The sequence below is a fragment of the Bos grunniens genome, chromosome 10 (genome assembly GCF_055505025.1).
Source record: "Bos grunniens cultivar Pamir isolate PY7600 chromosome 10, Bosgru_T2T1.0, whole genome shotgun sequence".
In the NCBI taxonomy this organism is placed as follows: domain Eukaryota; kingdom Metazoa; phylum Chordata; class Mammalia; order Artiodactyla; family Bovidae; genus Bos; species Bos grunniens.
In genome coordinates, this window is record NC_141174.1 from 17260631 (window position 1) to 17279225 (window position 18595).

General features: G+C 43.4%; 1 protein-coding gene across 2 annotated transcripts in view; it reads left to right on the forward strand.

Annotated features, from left to right (window-relative positions):
- The window catches only part of PROX2 (prospero homeobox 2), a 29816-nt gene that overhangs the window by 1816 nt on the left and 9405 nt on the right, over positions 1-18595 (forward strand). Inside the window, exon 1 of one of the 2 annotated variants that reach the window (XM_086319649.1) lies at positions 13158-13752. The exons of the other annotated variant lie outside the window; for it this stretch is intronic. The gene's annotated coding sequence lies outside the window, so the exon portion shown is untranslated. Of the gene's footprint in view, positions 1-13157; positions 13753-18595 lie in introns of those variants that run through there. 2 annotated transcript variants of the gene reach the window in all.

Sequence of the window (18595 nt, forward strand, 5' to 3'; positions counted from 1 at the left end):
CAGCAGCACTGTATAAATTTAAGATAGCGTAACTTGATTTATGCATCTCATGAAGTGATTATCACAAAAAGTTTAGCGAGCATCATCTCAGCATTCAAAAAACTAAGATCTTGGCAATCCATTCCTATCACGTTATGGCAAATAGACGAGGAAAAAATGGAAACCGTGACAGACTTAATAAAGTCTCCAAAGTCACTGCAGACGGTGATTGCAGCCATGAAATTAAGAGACACTTGCTCCTTGGAAGAAAAGCAATGACAAACCTAGACAGCATATTGAAAAGCAGAGACATGCTTTGCGGATAAAGGTCTATCTAGTTAATGCCATGGTTTTTCCAGGAGTCATGTACAGCTGTGGGAATTGAACCATAAAGAGGGCTGAGGCTCTCCAATTGTGGTGCTGGAGAAGACTGTTGAGAGTCCCTGGACTGCAAGGAGATCAAACCAGTCAATCCTAAAGGAAATCAACCCCAAATATTCATTGGAATGACTGATGCCGAAGCTCTAATACTTTAGACACCTGGTGCAAGAGCCAACTCTTTGGGAAAGACCCTGATGCTGGACAGATTGAGGGCAGGAGGAGAAGAGCACAGCAGTGGATGAGATGGTTAGATAGCATCACTCACTGACTCAATGGACATGAGTTTGAGCAAACTCTGGGAAATAGTGAAGGGCAGGGAAGTCTGGAGTGCTGCAGTCCATGGTGTCTCAAGGAGTCGGACATGACTTAGCAACTAAACAACAAATCATCTCATATAGATACAAAATTAAAGAAAATTTAAAAAAAAAGTTTTTCTTGTGATGAGAACTCTTAGCAGTTGCGCTCTTTAAAACATTCATATATATTAATAACATGCAACATAATTTATCATATTGTACATTGCATCCCTAGTACTTATAACTGGAAGTCCAATCCCCCTTCCTCTGGTAACCACAAGTCAGATTTCTCCATATGTTTGTTTGTTTTTGAAGTATAATGTATCCCCAGCACCTAGAACAGAGATTGTGATAGTTAAGATGTGCAGTAAAATTTTCTGGGCTGAATTGGACTGCCCTGCTTCAAAGTGAAAGCACATGGCACTCCCTCTATTCTTTAGCTTCCCCTCCTCTTGAAGCCCCAGGCTCCTGAGTATTCACTTTCATAGTTCACTTTTCTAATAGAAAAGGTGTTCTATAGGCTTCTGGTTGAATTAAGAATGAATGAATGTAAAAAAAAAAGAATGAATGAATGAGCCGCTTGATGCCTACTCATGTTGGTTTCTTTAGTTGAGTCCACTTGCCTGGTCCTTAGGAACTTTCTGGTGCCTTCAATGATGCAAACCCTGAAAGCACTTCCACTGGAATTCTGGAAGGGTGAGCAGAAGCCCTAACTTGAAATAGAGAAAACATCCTTGCCCTGCCGCTGCCCCGATCAAGTCCTCAGCATCCTTCACCTGCTGCTGCTGCTGCTAAGTCGCTTCAGTCGTGTCCGACTCTGTGCAACCCCATAGACGGCAGCCCACCAGGCTCCCCCGTCCCTGGGATTCTCCAGGCAAGAACACTGGAGTGGGTTGCCATTTCCTTCTCCAATGCATGAAAGTGAGAAGTGAAAGTGAAGTCCCTCAGTCGTGTCCGACTCTTAGCGACCCTATGGACTGCAGCCTACCAGGCTCCTCCGTCCATGGGGTTTTCCAGGCAAGAGTACTGGAGTGGGGTGCCATTGCCTTCTCCGATCCTTCACCTGCATTATTTTAAAAGGCTTCCCCAAAGGACCCAGGAGGCCACTCCCAAATTCTCTTAACTTATTCTCCACACCTGTGTCAAAGATGTCTTTGAAATGCAAATCTAATCCTGTCATTTCCCTGCTTAAAGTCCATAGGTGCATCTCCCTATCAGTGGGATAAAGTCCAAACTCTTCAGTTTGACCTGGCTTCTGGCTATATTGTAATCCTCTCTCAGTTCAGTTCAGTTCAGTCTCTCAGTGGCCACTGCTGAGTTTTCCAAATTTGCTGGCATATTGAGTGCAGCACTTTCACAGCATCATCTTTCAGCATTTGAAATAGCTCAACTGGAATTCCATCACCACCACTAGCTTTGTTCGTAGTGATGCTTTCTAAGGCCCACTTAACTTCACATTCCAGGATGTCTGGCTCTAGGTCAGTGATCACACCATTGTGATTATCTGGGTTGTGAAGATCTTTTTTGTATAGTTCTTCTGTGTATTCTTGCCACCTCTTCTTAATATCTTCTGCTTCTGTTAGGTCCATACCATTTCTGTCCTTTATTGAGCCCATCTTTGCATGAAATGTTCCCTTGATATCTCTAATTTTCTTGAAGAGATCTCTAGTCTTTCCCATTCTGTTGTTTTCCTCTATTTCTTTGCATTGATCGCTGAGGAAGGCTTTCTTATCTCTTCTTGTTATTCTTTGGAACTCTGCATGCAGATGATTTTATCTTTCCTTTTCTCCTTTGCTTTTCGCTTCTCTTCTTTTCACAGCTATTTGTAAGGCCTCCCCAGACAGCCATTTTTCTTTTTTGGATTTCTTTTCCATGGGGATAGTCTTGATCCCTGTCTCCTGTACACAATGTCACAAACCTCAGTCCATAGTTCATCAGGCACTCTATCTATCAGATCTGGTCCCTTAAATCTATTTCTCACTTCCATTGTATAATCATAAGGAATTTGATTTAGGTCATACCTGAATGGTCTAGTGGTTTCCCCTACTTTCTTCAATTTAAGTCTGAATTTGGCAATAAGGAGTTCATGATCTGAGCCACAGTCAGCTCTCGGTCTTGTTTTTGATGACTGTATAGAGCTTCTCCATCTCTGGCTGCAAAGAATATAATCAATCTGATTTCGGTATTGACCATCTGGTAATGTCCATGTGTAGAGTCTTCTCTTGTGTTGTTGGAAGAGGGTGTTTGCTATGACCAGTGGGTTCTCTTAGTAAAACTCTATTAGCCTTTGCCCTGCTTCATTCCATACTCCAAGACCAAATTTGCCTGTTACTCCAGGTGTTTCTTGACTTCCTACTTTTGCATTCCAGTCCCCTATAATGAAAAGGACATTTTTTTGAGTGTTAGTTCTAAAAGGTCTTGTAGGTCTTCATAGAACTGTTCAATTTCAGCTTCTTTAGCGTTACTGGTTGGGGCATAGACTTGGATTACTGTGATATTGAATGGTTTGCCTTGGAAACGAACAGAGATCATTCTGTCATTTTTGAGACTGCATCCAAGTACTGCATTTCGGACTCTTTTGTTGACCATGATGGCTACTCCATTTCTTCTAAGGGATTCCTGCCCGTAGTAGTAGATATGATGGTCATCTGAGTTAAATTCACCCATTCCAGTCCATTTTAGTTTGCTGATTCCTAGAATGTCTTGCCATCTCCTGTTCAGATTAGAGTAGAGAGGATTTCCAACAAATTTGGAAAACTCAGCAGTGGCCACAGGACTGGAAAAGGTCAGTTTTCATTCCAGTCCCAAAGAAAGGCAATGCCAAAGAATGCTCAAACTACCACACAATTGCACTCATCTCACATGCTAGTAAAGTAATGCTCAAAATTCTCCAAGCCAGGCTTCACCAATATGTGAACCATGAACTTCCTGATGCTCAAGCTGGTTTTAGAAAATGCAGAGGAACCAGAGATCAAATTGCCAACATCTGCTGGATCATGGAAAAAGCAAGAGAGCTCCACAAAAACATCTATGTCTGCTTTATTGACTATGCCAAAGCCTTTGACTGTGTGGATCACAGTAAACTGTGGAAAATTCTGAAAGAGATGGGAATACCAGACCACCTGACCTGCCTCTTGAGAAACCTGTATGCAGGTCAGGAAGCAACAGTTAGGACTGGACATGGAACAACAGACTGGTTCCAAATAGGAAAAGGAGTACGTCAAGGCTGTATATTGTCACTCTGCTTATTTAACTTATATGCAGAGTACATCATGAGAAACGCTGGGCTGGAAGAAACACAAGCTGGAATCAAGATTGCCAGGAGAAATATCAATAACCTCAGATATGCAGATGACACCACCGTTATGGCAGAAAGTGAAGAGGAACTAAAAGGCCTCTTGATGAAAGTGAAAGTGGAGAGTGAAAAAGTTGGCTTAAAGCTCAACATTCAGAAAACGAAAATCATGGCATCCGGTCCCATCACTTCATGGGAAATAGATGGGGAAACAGTGGAAACAGTGTCAGATTTTATTTTTGTGGGCTCCAAAATCACTGCAGATGGTGACTGCAGCCATGAAATTAAAAGACGCTTACTCCTTGGAAGGAAAGTTATGACCAACCTAGATAGCATACTGAAAAGCAGAGACATTACTTTGCCAACAAAGGTCCGTCTAGTCAAGGCTATGGTTTTTCCTGTGGTCATGTATGGCTGTGAGAGTTGGACTGTGAAGAAGGCTGAGCGCCGAAGAATTGATGCTTTTGAACTGTGGTGTTGGAGAAAACTCTTGAGAGTCCCTTGGACTGCAAGGAGATCCAACCAGTCCATTCTAAAGGAGATCAGTCCTGGGTGTTCTTTGGAGGGAATGATGCTAAAGCTGAAACTCCAGTACTTTGGCCACCTCATGCAAAGAGTTGACTCATTGGAAAAGACTGTGATGCTGGGAGGGATTGGGGGCAGGAGGAAAAGGGGAGGACAGAGGATGGATGGCTGGATGGCATCACTGACTCGATGGACGTGAGCCTGAGTGAACTCCGGGAGTTGGTGATGGACAGGGAGGCCTGGCGTGCTGTGATTCAGGGGGTCGCAAGGAGTCAGACACGACTGAGCGACTGAACTGAACTGACTGGCTATACTGCAATGCTCTCCCTACTTGCACACCCCCATTCTCACGGCTTCTGAGCTTTAATAGCTTTATTGCACTCCTTCACACCTTTGCCTGGGCTGTTCCCAACTCCTGTTCCCTTGCTGCTGCTGCTGCTGCGTTGCTTCAGTCGTGTCCAACTCTGTGCAACCCCATAGACGGCAGCCCACCAGGCTCCCTCGTCCCTGGGATTGTCCAGGCAAGAACACTGGAGTGGGTTGCCATTTCCTTCTCCAATGCATGAAAGTGAAAAGGGAAAGCAAAGTCACTCAGTCGTGGCCGACTCTTAGCGACCCCATGGACTGCAGTCTACCAAGCTCCTCCGTCCATGGGATTTTCCAGGCAAGAGTACTGGAGTGGGGTGCCATTGCCTTTTCCTAGGCACTCCTAATCATCCTCTAAATACCTTTTGAATCCCTTCTGAATCCCATGTAGCAGAATTAACATCTTTTCTGTTTTTCCAAAGCATGTGCCTGTGTCTCTACATTGCAATGTAATAACATTTTTACCTGTCTGTCTCCTCAACTGGGAAGAGTAGCAGGAGGAAAGAGTTGACTGTGTTTTCCTGAATGCTCTGCACAGGATGCAGTCTCTGGTATTCCATAGGTACTCAATAAATACAAATGGAATGAATACATACTGCCATGCTGACAACACTGATGGATGCAGCTAAAGAATCCAAAAACAGTAATCAGGAGTCGTGGCAATCTTTGCAGGGGTAGCTGTTAATATTTCTTAATAGCTACTTAATTTTTGCAGTTTTCAATAATTAGTTTTTGAGATTCTCATTGACAGATTAGAAGCTCAGGCCTGGACAATGTGGCAAAGCATTTCTCCTGGAGTTTCAGTCATCACCCAAGTTAATTAGATGTTACAGTATCAGATACTGCACACATGTAGGAGTGTACATGTGTGTGTACACACGTATGTGGTAACATGTAAAGTTTATCTCACAGGATAAAGGTAGAAACTAATTTTCTTGAAATTCTCATATAAGCTCCCGTGGAGCCCAAGGTCCACCCCAATCAGCTTACACCTTCTGTATTTAAAGCCTCCCAGGACACAGCATCATCTATTGGGACAGGAGTTGATGACTACAAGTTCATAAACTTGTGTTTATGGCAGGGGTCCTAAGAAAATTTTTAAATTTTTATGGTAAAATATATATTCAAAATGGCATATAAAATACATGTGTGTGATTTAAAGGAAAGGAATAAAAAAGAATACCCATGCTCACCATGCAACTTAAGAAATGACAAAGCCCTGTGTGACCCTCCTTGCTGGTCATCCCAGAGTTAACCCCTGCTATACTGGACTATATATTAACCATCTCGTTTTCATCGCAGTTTCAGTACATGTTTTTGGCTCTTTAAACTGAGGAAAACATGTATCTACTTTCAAATTGTACAAGAAAAAAGTATGTATTTCTAGGAAGAATAAATGGCTCAGTTAATTAAAAAAAGAAAAAAAACACCGCAGAGAGGACATGTGCATGCATGCTCAGTTGTGTTGGGTCTTTGCAATTGAACCTATGTCTTCCTGCATCAATAGGCAGATTCTTTACCACTGTGCCACTTGGGAAGCCCCACAAAGAGGGCAGCTCAGCCTAAATAATACACACAGTCTAATTTTTCTTTAACTGAAATCCTCCAGTATTCATAAGTGTGGCCTGAACTTCACACTCGCATCCTTTCTTACATTTTTCCTAATATTTACCAGATGGTAGATGGGGCTAGAGCCTGGGGTCCATAGAGACTGTATCTATATTCTCTTTGTATTCTCATGATACCCAGATTCCATCCATCTATCTCTTCATTCATTTGTAATTAAAAATAATGGATAGATAAGTACTCAGCAATAATCTAGACATTTTGGTCTATTTTTAAATGCAATATAAATGGAATCACAGTACCTGTATCATTCTGTGACTTAAGTCTTTCACTCAACATTATGTTTTGAGGACTTATCCATGGTGAATTGAGCTTTAAGCTCATCGATTTTCATTGCTGCGTTTCACAACATTCACTTTACTTCCCAAACTGAAGGAGAAGTTGCTAAAATTCAAGTGATGTTTGGGGGAAGTGATTTGGTCAGTGAGTTCTCCCCAGCTCTGCCAGAGAAGGGGGCTTTGGGCCCAGCAAATGACCTCCCCTACGGTTTCCAGACCTCTGCTGGAGGGAGAAGTCACATAGCTTTCCTGCAGAGCTGAGATGCCATGTTTTTGGTTCTGAGCTGGTTTCCATATCCTCAAGAAACTTGAGGGACAGGGAGAAAAATGATCCCTTTGGTGCTGACTCCCTGGAGAACCTGGAAGCAGAGGTCGGGAGCGCTATGTAATGGGAGAAGCTGGATAATTCAGTCTCAAAATTTCAAGAGGCTCTGTGGATCCTTAGGCAACAGCAGAAGAGATGGCATTTCAAGAAGGTCCTCTCTGAGCTGGCTCTTCTGCGCATCTGAGTTAGGGTGGGAATGGGAGATGGCAGGGGGCAGCCAACCAGCTCCGGCCTCTATCTGCATATTCATCAGCCCCTCCCACCCCCCCACACTGGTTGGCTGTGCTAGTCAGCCCCCACTGTCCCCAGTGCCTGCGGCTGCTTGGCTGCTTTGGCTTCGGAGCTGGGTCTGTCAGTGCCTTGCCCTGAGAAGAGGTGGGAGGCTTCCCTCACCCAGCCACAGGCACCTGGCCTGCCTGGGGAGGAAGCAGGGAAACCAAAATCACTTCCTGACCATGGCTCTGTGCCCAAGGCTGGTAAAGGGTGGGCTGCTGCAGCTCCTTGGATGGTGAACCCCACCTGGCTGAAGAGCCTAGGACTGGACCTCCCCGAGGGCATCTTCTCCGTGAGTAACACCCTCTCTTCTGTTTACCTTGCTCAAGTACTTTTTTGGATGACTATGGAATGCTTGCTATGAAAAATTTCAAGTATTCAGAAAAGTGTAGAGATAAGGGTAACTATACCCATCTATACACCCTTCACCTAGATTAATCATTGTTCACATGTTGCCGTATTTGCTTCATCTCCTTTTGTTGGCTGAAACACTTTTAAGCAAATCACAGACCCTGAAACTTTTCACTCCTAATACCTCATTCTCTAATAGCCTGGAATGCATCTCCAAGCGGGTTTGTTTTTTCATTTTTTTAAGATTTGTTGATGTGGAAGTCTAGAGTTTGTTAAGACATTTCTTCTTCTTTATGGTTTGGTTTTTTGGCCCCGAGGCATGTGGGATCTCAGCTTCCCAACCATGGATCGAACCCACACACCCTGCATTAGAAAGTGAAGTCTTAACCACTGGACCACCAGGAAAGTCCCTTCGAGCAGGTTTGAAGCACTTCTTTCATTAGATTCTCAGACAGTCTTGAGTGAGGGAGTGATGACCATCCCTATTTTAGAGAAGCAGACAAGGCAGAAAATGTGGCTTGAGGGCAAATGGCTGGGAGTGGAGCCCAGACCTACTGACCGTCAGCTCAGCGCACCCATCTCAGCCACAAGAAAGGGACTCTCCCGCTGAGCTGTGTCGTTCTAGACAGCACTGACACATGGCAGCCACTGTGTAACCTTGGGCATGTCATGCCACCTCTCTGGGCTTCAGTGGCCTCATCCATAAAGCAAAGGCCTGGCTTGACGATCACGGATCGTCAGTGATGTTTTCACTGATTTTCAGAAAATACAATGTAAAGAGTTGTGTGTGTGTGTGTGTGTGTTTTAATGAAGCTGGATATTATGCCAGTCCTCTTTTTTTAAAACAGGGTGGTTAAGATTCTTTTTTTATGAAATAAAATGAGAGTAGATTTCAGTCTTTGTACACTTATTTTTTGTGCCCTTACCTGCAAATAAAGTGTCAGCAACTCTCAGGCTGATCCTTTTTTTAATTATTACTTTATTAATGATTGAAATCTAAAAGTCTGGAAACACTGTGCCAGGGCATCCCTAAGCCCATTCCAGTGCTAAAGTGCTAAGACTATGGGGCCTCCCAGACCTGCCCTAGGGGGAAAGGAAGCTTCAATTTAAGAAACACCTATGATCAGTGCTAGAGAGTGTAAGTTCAGGCACTGGGCATGTGTTAACATCTGCAAAACCCCTAGGAAATGGCATTGTTATCAACGCCATTTCACAGACAAAGAAACTAAGGAAAGAGGCAAAGTTAACTTGCATGAGAGCTGGTGAATCCAGCACCAGTAGATGACTCCATAATTCATGAGCACTAGTCACACGGACCACCAGGGCTTCTGAAGTGATTGTATCTCAGTCTGTCAATGGTCAGGGCTGTGCCTACTGGGCCATCAGTCTGACCTCCTCTCACCATTTCCACTATCGGCCAGTGCAGCAGGGAGAGCTACTCAGGGCTGGACCAGAGATGAACGGGCGCCTCTGCTCCTGCCCACAGCCACAGGAGACTAACGCAGGGGGCCCCAAGAAGATGAAGAGAGGTGAGGTCATGTGTGAAAACACCTTAGTAGAATATAAAAACACTGTATGTCCTTGAGATATACCACCTAGCACAGGTCTTAGGTGGCAGCTAAAGCTTGCTGAGCCTGCTAAGGACTTGGATGGAAAGCTGTTCAGAAATACCATAGGTCAGGCGAAAATGTATTTGTATATAAACGTGTGATTAAGTGATCGTTACTGTGAAGCACTGGTGGTGGGCCCTTAGATCTCATGATAATCTGCTCAGGAGAGGCTGTTTCAGGATAAGGCACTTCCTTCCATATTTCTCCAACCATCTTGGGGCAGTGATCTACTAGGCTGGTCCAGTCGAAATCCAATTGAGTCTAGGAAGTGAATGAACAAAATCCTGCAAAGACAAACACTACATTTTCCCAACCCAAACTTGGCAGGAACATTATCAAGGAAGTAACAATAAACCTCGTCTAAACCTTGGGCTGAGCATCAGTCACAGGGATGAGAATGAGTCAGTGTCTCTTGGGCTTCACATGGTGCCTCTTATCTAAGGACTCCCCATGGCCAACCTTGTTTTATTGACTGGTTCTCAGTGGCCCTGCTGGAGTCTGTAAGAAGTGTTTGCTGTTCCGCCAAGTGTGGACACATCACAGAAGGAGAGACATAGCCTGTGAGCTGCTGGTCTCACCCTAGCCCACCTTGTGGGCAGCTCTTCCCCTTTGTCCTCTTGGGGAAGAGCTTTTGGGAGATCTCGAGAGCGATTCCACGGAAGGGCACAAACTCACAGGGAGAAAGGTTCTCAGGTCAGGAGGTGATCTGTGTAATTGAGAATACCCCAGACACTGACTTTTCAGCTGGTGCCCATGACCTCAAACACTTCAACTGAAAAGAAATGACACAGAGCTTCTTTCTTATGTCTGTTATTTACTTGAAATTCAACCTCGCCCGCATTTCACCCTTTCTAGTTATAAGATCCTATATAACTTTGCAGTGATCTTATGAGGCCTGAGTTCTGTGCTTGTGTTTGTGGCTGAATTTGCTTCTCCAGTGGGGCTTTTCCTGTCTGGTGCCCAGAAATGTATGTCTGGGAAAGAAAAATGCCTGTTTTGTTTGTTTGTTTTAATAGATCCTATTTTTTAGAGCAGTTTTAGGTTCCTGGCAAATTAACCAGAAAGTACGGAGATTTCCTATATATTCTCTGCCCCTAAATATTCACAGCATCCCCTATAAATGCAAGTTTTTAATTATTCAAGGCAAGGGATCCTTTTTTAAATTACAAGAGTGAGAACATACTCATTAAAAATATGGAAAATACAGAAAAGTTAAAAAAAAAAGAAATTGAGAAAAAAATTACCTAAGGTTCCATCACCCCCAAAGAAGTATTGCTAACAATTTAATATATTTCCTTCTCATGCTTTTTTTCTTTGTATTTTTAATGTGATTTTTCTCTCCCCCTATTTATTATAAAGTAATATCCTACAAACTCTTCTTAAACATGATTTTTTAAATGACTGCATGACATAGCATCACATAGATGATACCATACTTTATAATTTATTTAACCATTCTCTAGTCTTATAAATAATAATAAGGTAATCATTGTTACATAAATCTGTGGGTATCACATCAATTTTCTTTTTTTAAGTTTTAAAAATATATATATATTTTTTAATAATGTCTTGATTTTACTTCTTAGATGTAGAGTCATTGACCCAAATGGCATAAACATGTTTAAGTTTCATAATATATGCAACATAACTATTTCTCCCCAAATATATGAAAAATGAGCAAGAGATACAAATTATGAGATAACATTTTCACCTATCATGTTGGCGAAGATTTAAAAGGCTGACACTGACAAAGAACTGACATGCTCAGTGTTGGTGAGGATGAGATCATATGTGTTCTTTTAAAGATATGTTGGTAAGAGAGCAAACTATTTAAAAGTATATGTACAAGTAATGCATGAGTACCTTCTGATGAAACTTCAATTAATACAGAAATATACAGTTAAAATGAAAAATTCTCCTTCAGACCCTCATCTTTACTTCCAATCAGTTGGTACATTTCTGGAGAGCAGGTGGATGACAAGTATGAAAGTTTAACATATACCTAGTTTTTGACCCAGAATTTCCACTTCCAGAAATGTAACATAAGAAAATAATATGTTTCCAAGGATATAGATAGGAGTGTTCATCTCAATACCATCTCAATAATAATAATAAAAATAGCTAACACATCAGCAACTGACTATGTACCAGGAACTGTTCTAAATCCACGACATACATTAACTCATTGGATCCTTACAACAGCCCTATGATAACAGTGCACACTATGGTTATTCCTGGTTTAGTGAGAGGAAGGCTGAGGACCAAGAGGTCCCAAAGCTAGTAAGTGGCTCTAGGGATTCAATCTGGGCAGGCAGCCCTATGTCTGGGTCACGGAGTGGCCACTCGTGGTCTCCTCTGCAAATGAGCTCCATCATCAAGTGCCCTCATCCCTGCCAGCTGTGACCATGGGTTTCTGTCGAGGTTCCCACCAGCCCACAAGCAAGAGCAAGGCAGCCAGCCGCTCCAGCAGCTCGGCTGGTGGCCACCCATGACCACAAGGGCTCCCTGGGTTTCACTTTCAGTAACAACTTTTGCAGAGGTGCCCAGTACCCTGGGGACACCAGCCCCTACTACCCCAGTCCCCTCAAGGTCAACTTGGGCACTGATGGGCCACATTCTTTTTCAAGAAGTCCACACCCCTATTCATGGCCACAGTGTTGAAGTCCTCAGTCCCCCAGCGTCCAACTGCATGGTCACCCATGACCTGGCTTGGAAAACCATGAGGAAGCAGCAGCCTGTTGGCCAGCCCAACAAAACCAATGCCAGGCCCCCGTCCAGAGTGGCCACCTCCAGCCACCAGGCTTCCTTCCAAGGCTCTAGGCACTAAGAGCCCTGCCCCACCCCTCCCCTTCCCCCAGCTCCCCACCTCAAGACTTCACAGGCAGTAGCCAGCAGAAGCAGCTCCATTCTTTAATATCAAAGCAGCAGAATGCCAAAAAGGAAGTTAAGAGGATCTCCTTCTTTACTATTCAAGCCACACAAGAACCTTCCCGACACCCCATAACTCTGTGCCTGGCACCAAGTGGAAAGTCAACCAGCAAAAAGTTAAAAAAAAAAAAAAATCCAAGCAGACTCCAGGGTCCATGCTTTCAACTCCTCTCTACAGCTATAACAATGAAAACAGAGGAAGGAACCTAACTGTCCCTAGAAAGGGGCAGAGAAGCCTGGTGGGCTACTGTCCATGGGATTGCAAAGAGTTGGACAGGACTGAGCAACTAAGCATATACACACAGAAAGAGAATTTACCAAATAAGTTATGGTCCATCCATACAATGGACTACTATTGGCTTTTACAATGTTGCTGTAGATTAATATTCTTTGACACAAAAAAGGAACAATGGAAAGCTACAGAACTATGTATTTATGATTCCATTTTATTTTTTAAATAAATAGAATTATGAAAATTATGGAGCTTTATACACAGAGAAAAATTACAGAAAAAATGATGAACATCAATATGTTGGCTGTGATTTTTTTTTTTCCTGGGAGGCAGCATTATAAGTGTCTTTCTTCTCCTATTAACACATTTCTGTATTTGGGAAGTAAAATGATCCTGTATTACTTTCATGACTTTCACTTTTCAAGAAAAGCAGTAAACCTATTTTTAAAGGGCTGTGACAATGGTCACTTCTATCGGTGAGTGTGAGAGTGCTGCTAGTTAATTTTCAAACAGACAGCATCGCTGCTTCAAGCCACACCCAGATCCGGGACTGGGGCAGCAGGCTGGGGCAGCAGGCTGGGGCAGCAGGCTGGCCCAGCATTAGAGGTTTCCTGTTTCTTGGCTGCCCGGATGCAGAGTTTCCATGGCTGTCCTACAGAGATGGGCGTGGCCATCTCTGGGCAACCGGCCACGGCAGTGTCTGGCTGGACTTCCAGTTTCTGACATCAAAACATTCTTGCTGATCTTTGCTTCATCAGATAGACTGAGTCCTGTCCTTTACTCTGGTGGTTGTGCCGTCCAGGGCACGTGGACTACACCGAACACCAGAAACAATACCTTCGGTAACCCACAAGGGAGATTTGGCAGTTGGTGGCTCTATGCTCTTCTGTCTGTCTGTTTCTGTCTCTCGGTCTGGCTGTGTTGGTTTTGTTTCATGCACAAGGCTCTGCGCTTGGCGTTGGAGGGATCTGAAATACCGCACCTCTAATGAGGAGACAAAAGTCAGTCCAAATAAAGTGCTGAGAGAATATGTGAGCACAAACCTGTTTGGTGACAATTGGTGAGCAGGCACGACTTGGAGAACTCAGAGCGTGAAGTGCGGGGGAGACACGCTGACTGCTTCAGAAAGGAGCAGGCGTTTCAGTTCAGTTTTAAAAGAGGAGTAGAGGCTCATCAGGTGAGAAAGCAGAAGGGCCTCCCAGGTGGAGGGAGCAGCAGGTGTGAAGATCTGGAACATGAAGCAGTTCGGTGAGCTCAGGAAACACAGCCCAGGAGAGTACAACACAGGTAACGGTTGAGGGTAGGGGCTCCAGAGGAGTTAGAGTAAGACCGTGGTTACCAGGAGCCAAGACAGCTGCACCTTACCGTAAATAGGAAGCTAGCAAAGGCTTTGATTCCATGGAGGGGCATAAGCAGACCTACATTTTAGAAAATTAATGTCAATGACGATGTTGCTGAGAAAACTGAAACCGTCAAAAGGGACTTCCCCCACCGAGCTCCCATCACCGCATCTACCCACCTGCCAGCACTGCCCACGTACCTGCCTTTCTCATGCTACCACCAATGAACTGAGGGTTCTCCTCCCTGAAGTCAGCCCTCCTCGTCTGCACCACATCACACCCCCTCCTTCCTACCCAAAGACAAAGCTCCAGAAATTCTCCCCCTCTTGCCTATATTAACAAACATTATCTGTCTACTACATCATTGCTATTAGCCTACAAACATCCTGTGATACCTCCTATCCCAAGAAAGTATCTTTTTTTTAATTTAATTTTTATTGGAGTATAATTAATTTACAATGTGGTCTTAGTTTCTGATGTACAGTTATACGTATAGACTATTCCTTTTCAGCTTCTTTTGCATTATAGGTTATTACAAGATATTGAATACAGTTCCCTACGCTATGTAGTAAATCCTTGTTGTTTCTCACTTGCTTTGTATGTAGTAGTGTGTATATGTTACTCCCAAACTCCGAATTTATCCCTCCCTCCATCTCCCCTTTGGTAATCATAAATTTGCTTTCTATGTCTGTGAGTCTATTTCTGTTTCGTAAAAAAGTTCATTTGTATCGTTTTTTTAGATTTCACTTATAAGTGATACCATATATTTGTCTTTCTCTGACTTACTTCCCTTAGTATGATCATCTCCAGGCCCATCCATGTTGCTGAAAATGGCACTATTTCATTCTCTTGTATGGCTGAGTAGTATTCCATTGTATGTATGGACCACATACTCTTTATTCATTGTATTCCATTGTATGTATGGACCACATACTCTTTATTCATTCATCTGTTGATAGACATTTAGGTTGCTTCCATATCTTGGCTACTGTAAGTAATACAGATGTGGGGGGAGGGGTGCATGTATCTTTTTTTCCACACAGCAAGCAGGATCTTAGTTCCCCACTCAAGGATGGGATCTGTGCCCCCTGCAGTGGAAGCTTGGAGCCCTAACCACTGGAGGGAATTCCCTGCATGTATCTTTTTGAGTTAGAGTTTTCTGCTGATATAGGCCCAGGAGTGGGATTGCTGGATCATACGGTAACTATTTTTAGGAACCTCCCTGCTGTTTTCCACAGTGGCTGTGCCAATTTCCATTCCCACCAATGGCGTGGGAGGGTTCCTTTGAGAAACCCTCTCTGACCCCACTTCTCTTTCCAGCTACTTTCCCATTTCTCTCTTCCTTACAAAACACCTTGAAAAAGTTGTCACAGTCAACGTCACCAATTCCTCTTCTTGTCCTCTCCTTAAAATTCAGTCCAACCAGGCTTCCCCTGCCCTCCACTCCACCAAAACTGCTCTGATAAACACCCCAAGTGACTCTGAGTAACATCTAGAATTACTAACTTGAACGGTCAATTCACAATCCTTATGTGACTTGACCTCTCCGGTCTCCTAGAAACACTTCCTTCACTGGGCTCTCAGGACCTCACACACCCCTGGACCAGACTAGACTAAACTTCTTCCTGCTTCACTGATTGTTCTTTGTGTTTCCTGTTTGGGTCCCCTCTTGCCCCGCCTCTTCATGCTATTAAGTCCCAGGACTCAGACTTCAGCCCCCTGCTCCTCTCTGTCTACATTCACTTCTTGATGAGAACATCCATCTATTTACCAGCAACTCTCAATTGTATATTTCTAGCCCAGATCTCCCCATTGAGCCCAAGGCCTAGTTATCCAACTCCTTTCTCAGCATCCTCGTTGAGATGCCTGATCATTATTTCACATTTATCACTTTCAAAACTGGGCTCCTGATATTCCTCCCCAAGTCTGCTTCTTCTGTAGCCCTCCCCATCTCAGTTCATGCAACTCCATCCTTCCAGGCCGAACACTTTGGAGCCATCATCAGTGATGCTTCTTTTTCTCTTGGGCCTCACATCCAATCTGTTATCAATAGTAAACCTCACTGGTTTCAACTTTGACATATATCCAGGATCTGACACCACTTCCCGCTTCTGTTGCTGTCACCCTGGTGCAAGCCATCTCATCTGAATTATTATCATCTAGATGATCTCCAGAGCCTCCTAAGCCATCTCTCCTTTCAACCCTTGCTTGCCACCCCTAGTTTATTACTCACCCAGTAAAGAACGAGCCTTTTAAAACTAAGTCAGGTCACCTTTGCACATAGCCTTCCATTGGGTCCTCGTTTACTGGCCTTCAGAGTGAAGGCCAATATTTTCACAGTTATCAACAAGGCCCTGTATATTGGCCTTCCATTCCTTACTAAGTTATTACATCTGTCTCCATTTGCATGATTGTTTGCTCCACTTGGGCAGAGGATTTTCTTGGTTGTCACTACTCAGCCCATATTTCTTGAATGGATAAATGAATGAATGTAGAAAAAGGACCAGAGTGAGAAGAGGCTAGAGGATGGGGACCAGTCATGAGGTATTAGAATTGCCCAGGTGAAAAATTATGAGATGCGGAGTCAGGAAAACATAATGGGAACAATATGGCAGAATGCAGTTCAGAGTCATTTTTTTCCCAAAATTTACCAGCCATAGTGGCCACATGTTGAGGATAAGAAGATGGGCAGGGGTCAAAGGGGCTCTCCAGCTTCTGGACTGAACAAGAAGATAGGTGGCAGAGAGGTAAGGCAGAGGGCAGCCATAGAGTCTGGGTTTGAAAATGTTGAGTTTAGGAAATGGTCACTAAGAATAACTATTAACCAAACCCTTCTTCTGTTTGGAAGCTGTGAGGGGCTTCCAACTCTTTCCACTCTTGAGCAGAGAATTCCACTCTTGAGCAGAGCAGAGAATTCCAAGCAAGCTTCAAGAGGAAAATGGGAAGAAAGAGTCATGTCCAACTCTGCGACCGCGTGGACTGTAGCCCACCAGGCTCCTCTGTCCATGGGGATTCTCTAGGCAAGAATACTGGAGTGGATTGCCATGCCCTCCTCCAGGGGATCTTCCCAACCCAGGGATTGAAGCCAGGTCTCTTGCATTGCGCACAGATTCTTTACCGTTTGAACCACCAGGGAAGCCCAAGAATACTGGAGTAGGTAGCCCATCCCTTCTCCAGGGGATCTTCCCAACCGAGGAATCAAACCAGGGTCTCCTGCATTGCAGGCAGATTCTTTACCAGCTGAGCTACCAGGAAATATACCATGTATATTTTAACTGAAAATATACATGGTTTGTACTATTGTTATTTACTCCCTCTAAGTTAAAATATCAATTGTGCCAGTGTAGTGATCATTATTGGTTAGAAAGCAGCTAATGTATATGCAATGATCCAGTTATGCTTATTAGATGATATGATTTTAAAATAATTTTTTCATATTATACAAATAGTGTATATTCATTGCCATGATCACAGGAAGTTAAATGTTTCTCTCTCCAAGAGGCAGTAAACTATCCAAACTATTGGTAAAACTTGGCAATAGCAAATTCTTTCATTTATATTAATTTGGCAAGTCATTGATTTTTATTTTTAGTAATTTACAAATGTTTTACTTATTCAAAACCAGACTCTTCTAATTGACCTGAGATCCTAGCCTTCTTTCAGTGGCATTTCCCTCAAAATGGCATGCAGTTGCCATTTCCTCCTACCCTTCACTCTAGTGCTGGCATGAAGTTGCCCTCAGAGAGCTTGTGTTGTGTGTCTGCCAGCTGCCAGCCAGCTCCAGGTGGAAGCTGTGGTCAAGTCTCCAACTAGAATCCATTAGCTGCAGAAGATCTGGGATTTCCTGAAGCAGAGAATTCCAAGCAAGCTTCAAGAGGAAAATGGGAAGAAAGCAAAGTCTCTCCCACCAGCATTTGTACTAGAGAAGCAATCAAGAGTGGAAATCTGTAGAGAAAAAACAAATTCATTTAAATTTTCTAAGAAAGGATGAATCTGCTTAACAGGCAGAGAAGTCAGTCTCTTATGCAGGTCTTCTTTGAGGAAGGACCTGAAGTGTGTTTGCATTAGAAGATTGGAATCTTAGTAACCGAGAGCCATTCTTAACCTTGATGAGCCTCAGTTTCCTCATCAACAAAATGGGAGAATTACACCAACTGTCAAGTTTGGTGCGAGACGTAATGACTACACATATGAATGTTTCATAAACTTGAAGTGCCTTATACCTGCTACCTGAATTACCTCCTGGTTCAAATGCAGTGTACTTTGATATTCATGGGAATAAAACAGCTTTATGCAGCCTTTTCTAACATTGCTCCCTCATTCTCCCATACCTTCATCCCAGTCCCTTATTGTCTTTTTTCTTCATAGAAGTTATCATGACCTGAAAATGTACTTATTTATTCTCTCTTCCCCTGCTATATGTCCTGCTCTATGAGAGCAAGACTATGCTGCTTTATTCACTACAGACTCTCCAAGCATCCAGAAGAAGTCTTGATGTACAGTAGATGCTTAAAAAGCAGCGGTGAGAACATTGAAAGATTATGATCCAACTCTTCCGGGAGCAGGACTGCATAGTGGTCAAACAGCACGTTCTCAGACTTCAGTTTGCTTGTTTCAAAGGCAGGTGCCCTAACACAGCACCAAGGACTTCTGGTTAAACAGGACTGGCCGACCTACTGGATCTGCTATTTTTAACAAGTGCCCAGGGTGATTCTATTGCAGAAAGTCATTCTAAATCAAGATAAATCTTATTCTGACTCCAGTCTGACACTAACTATATGACCTTAGGG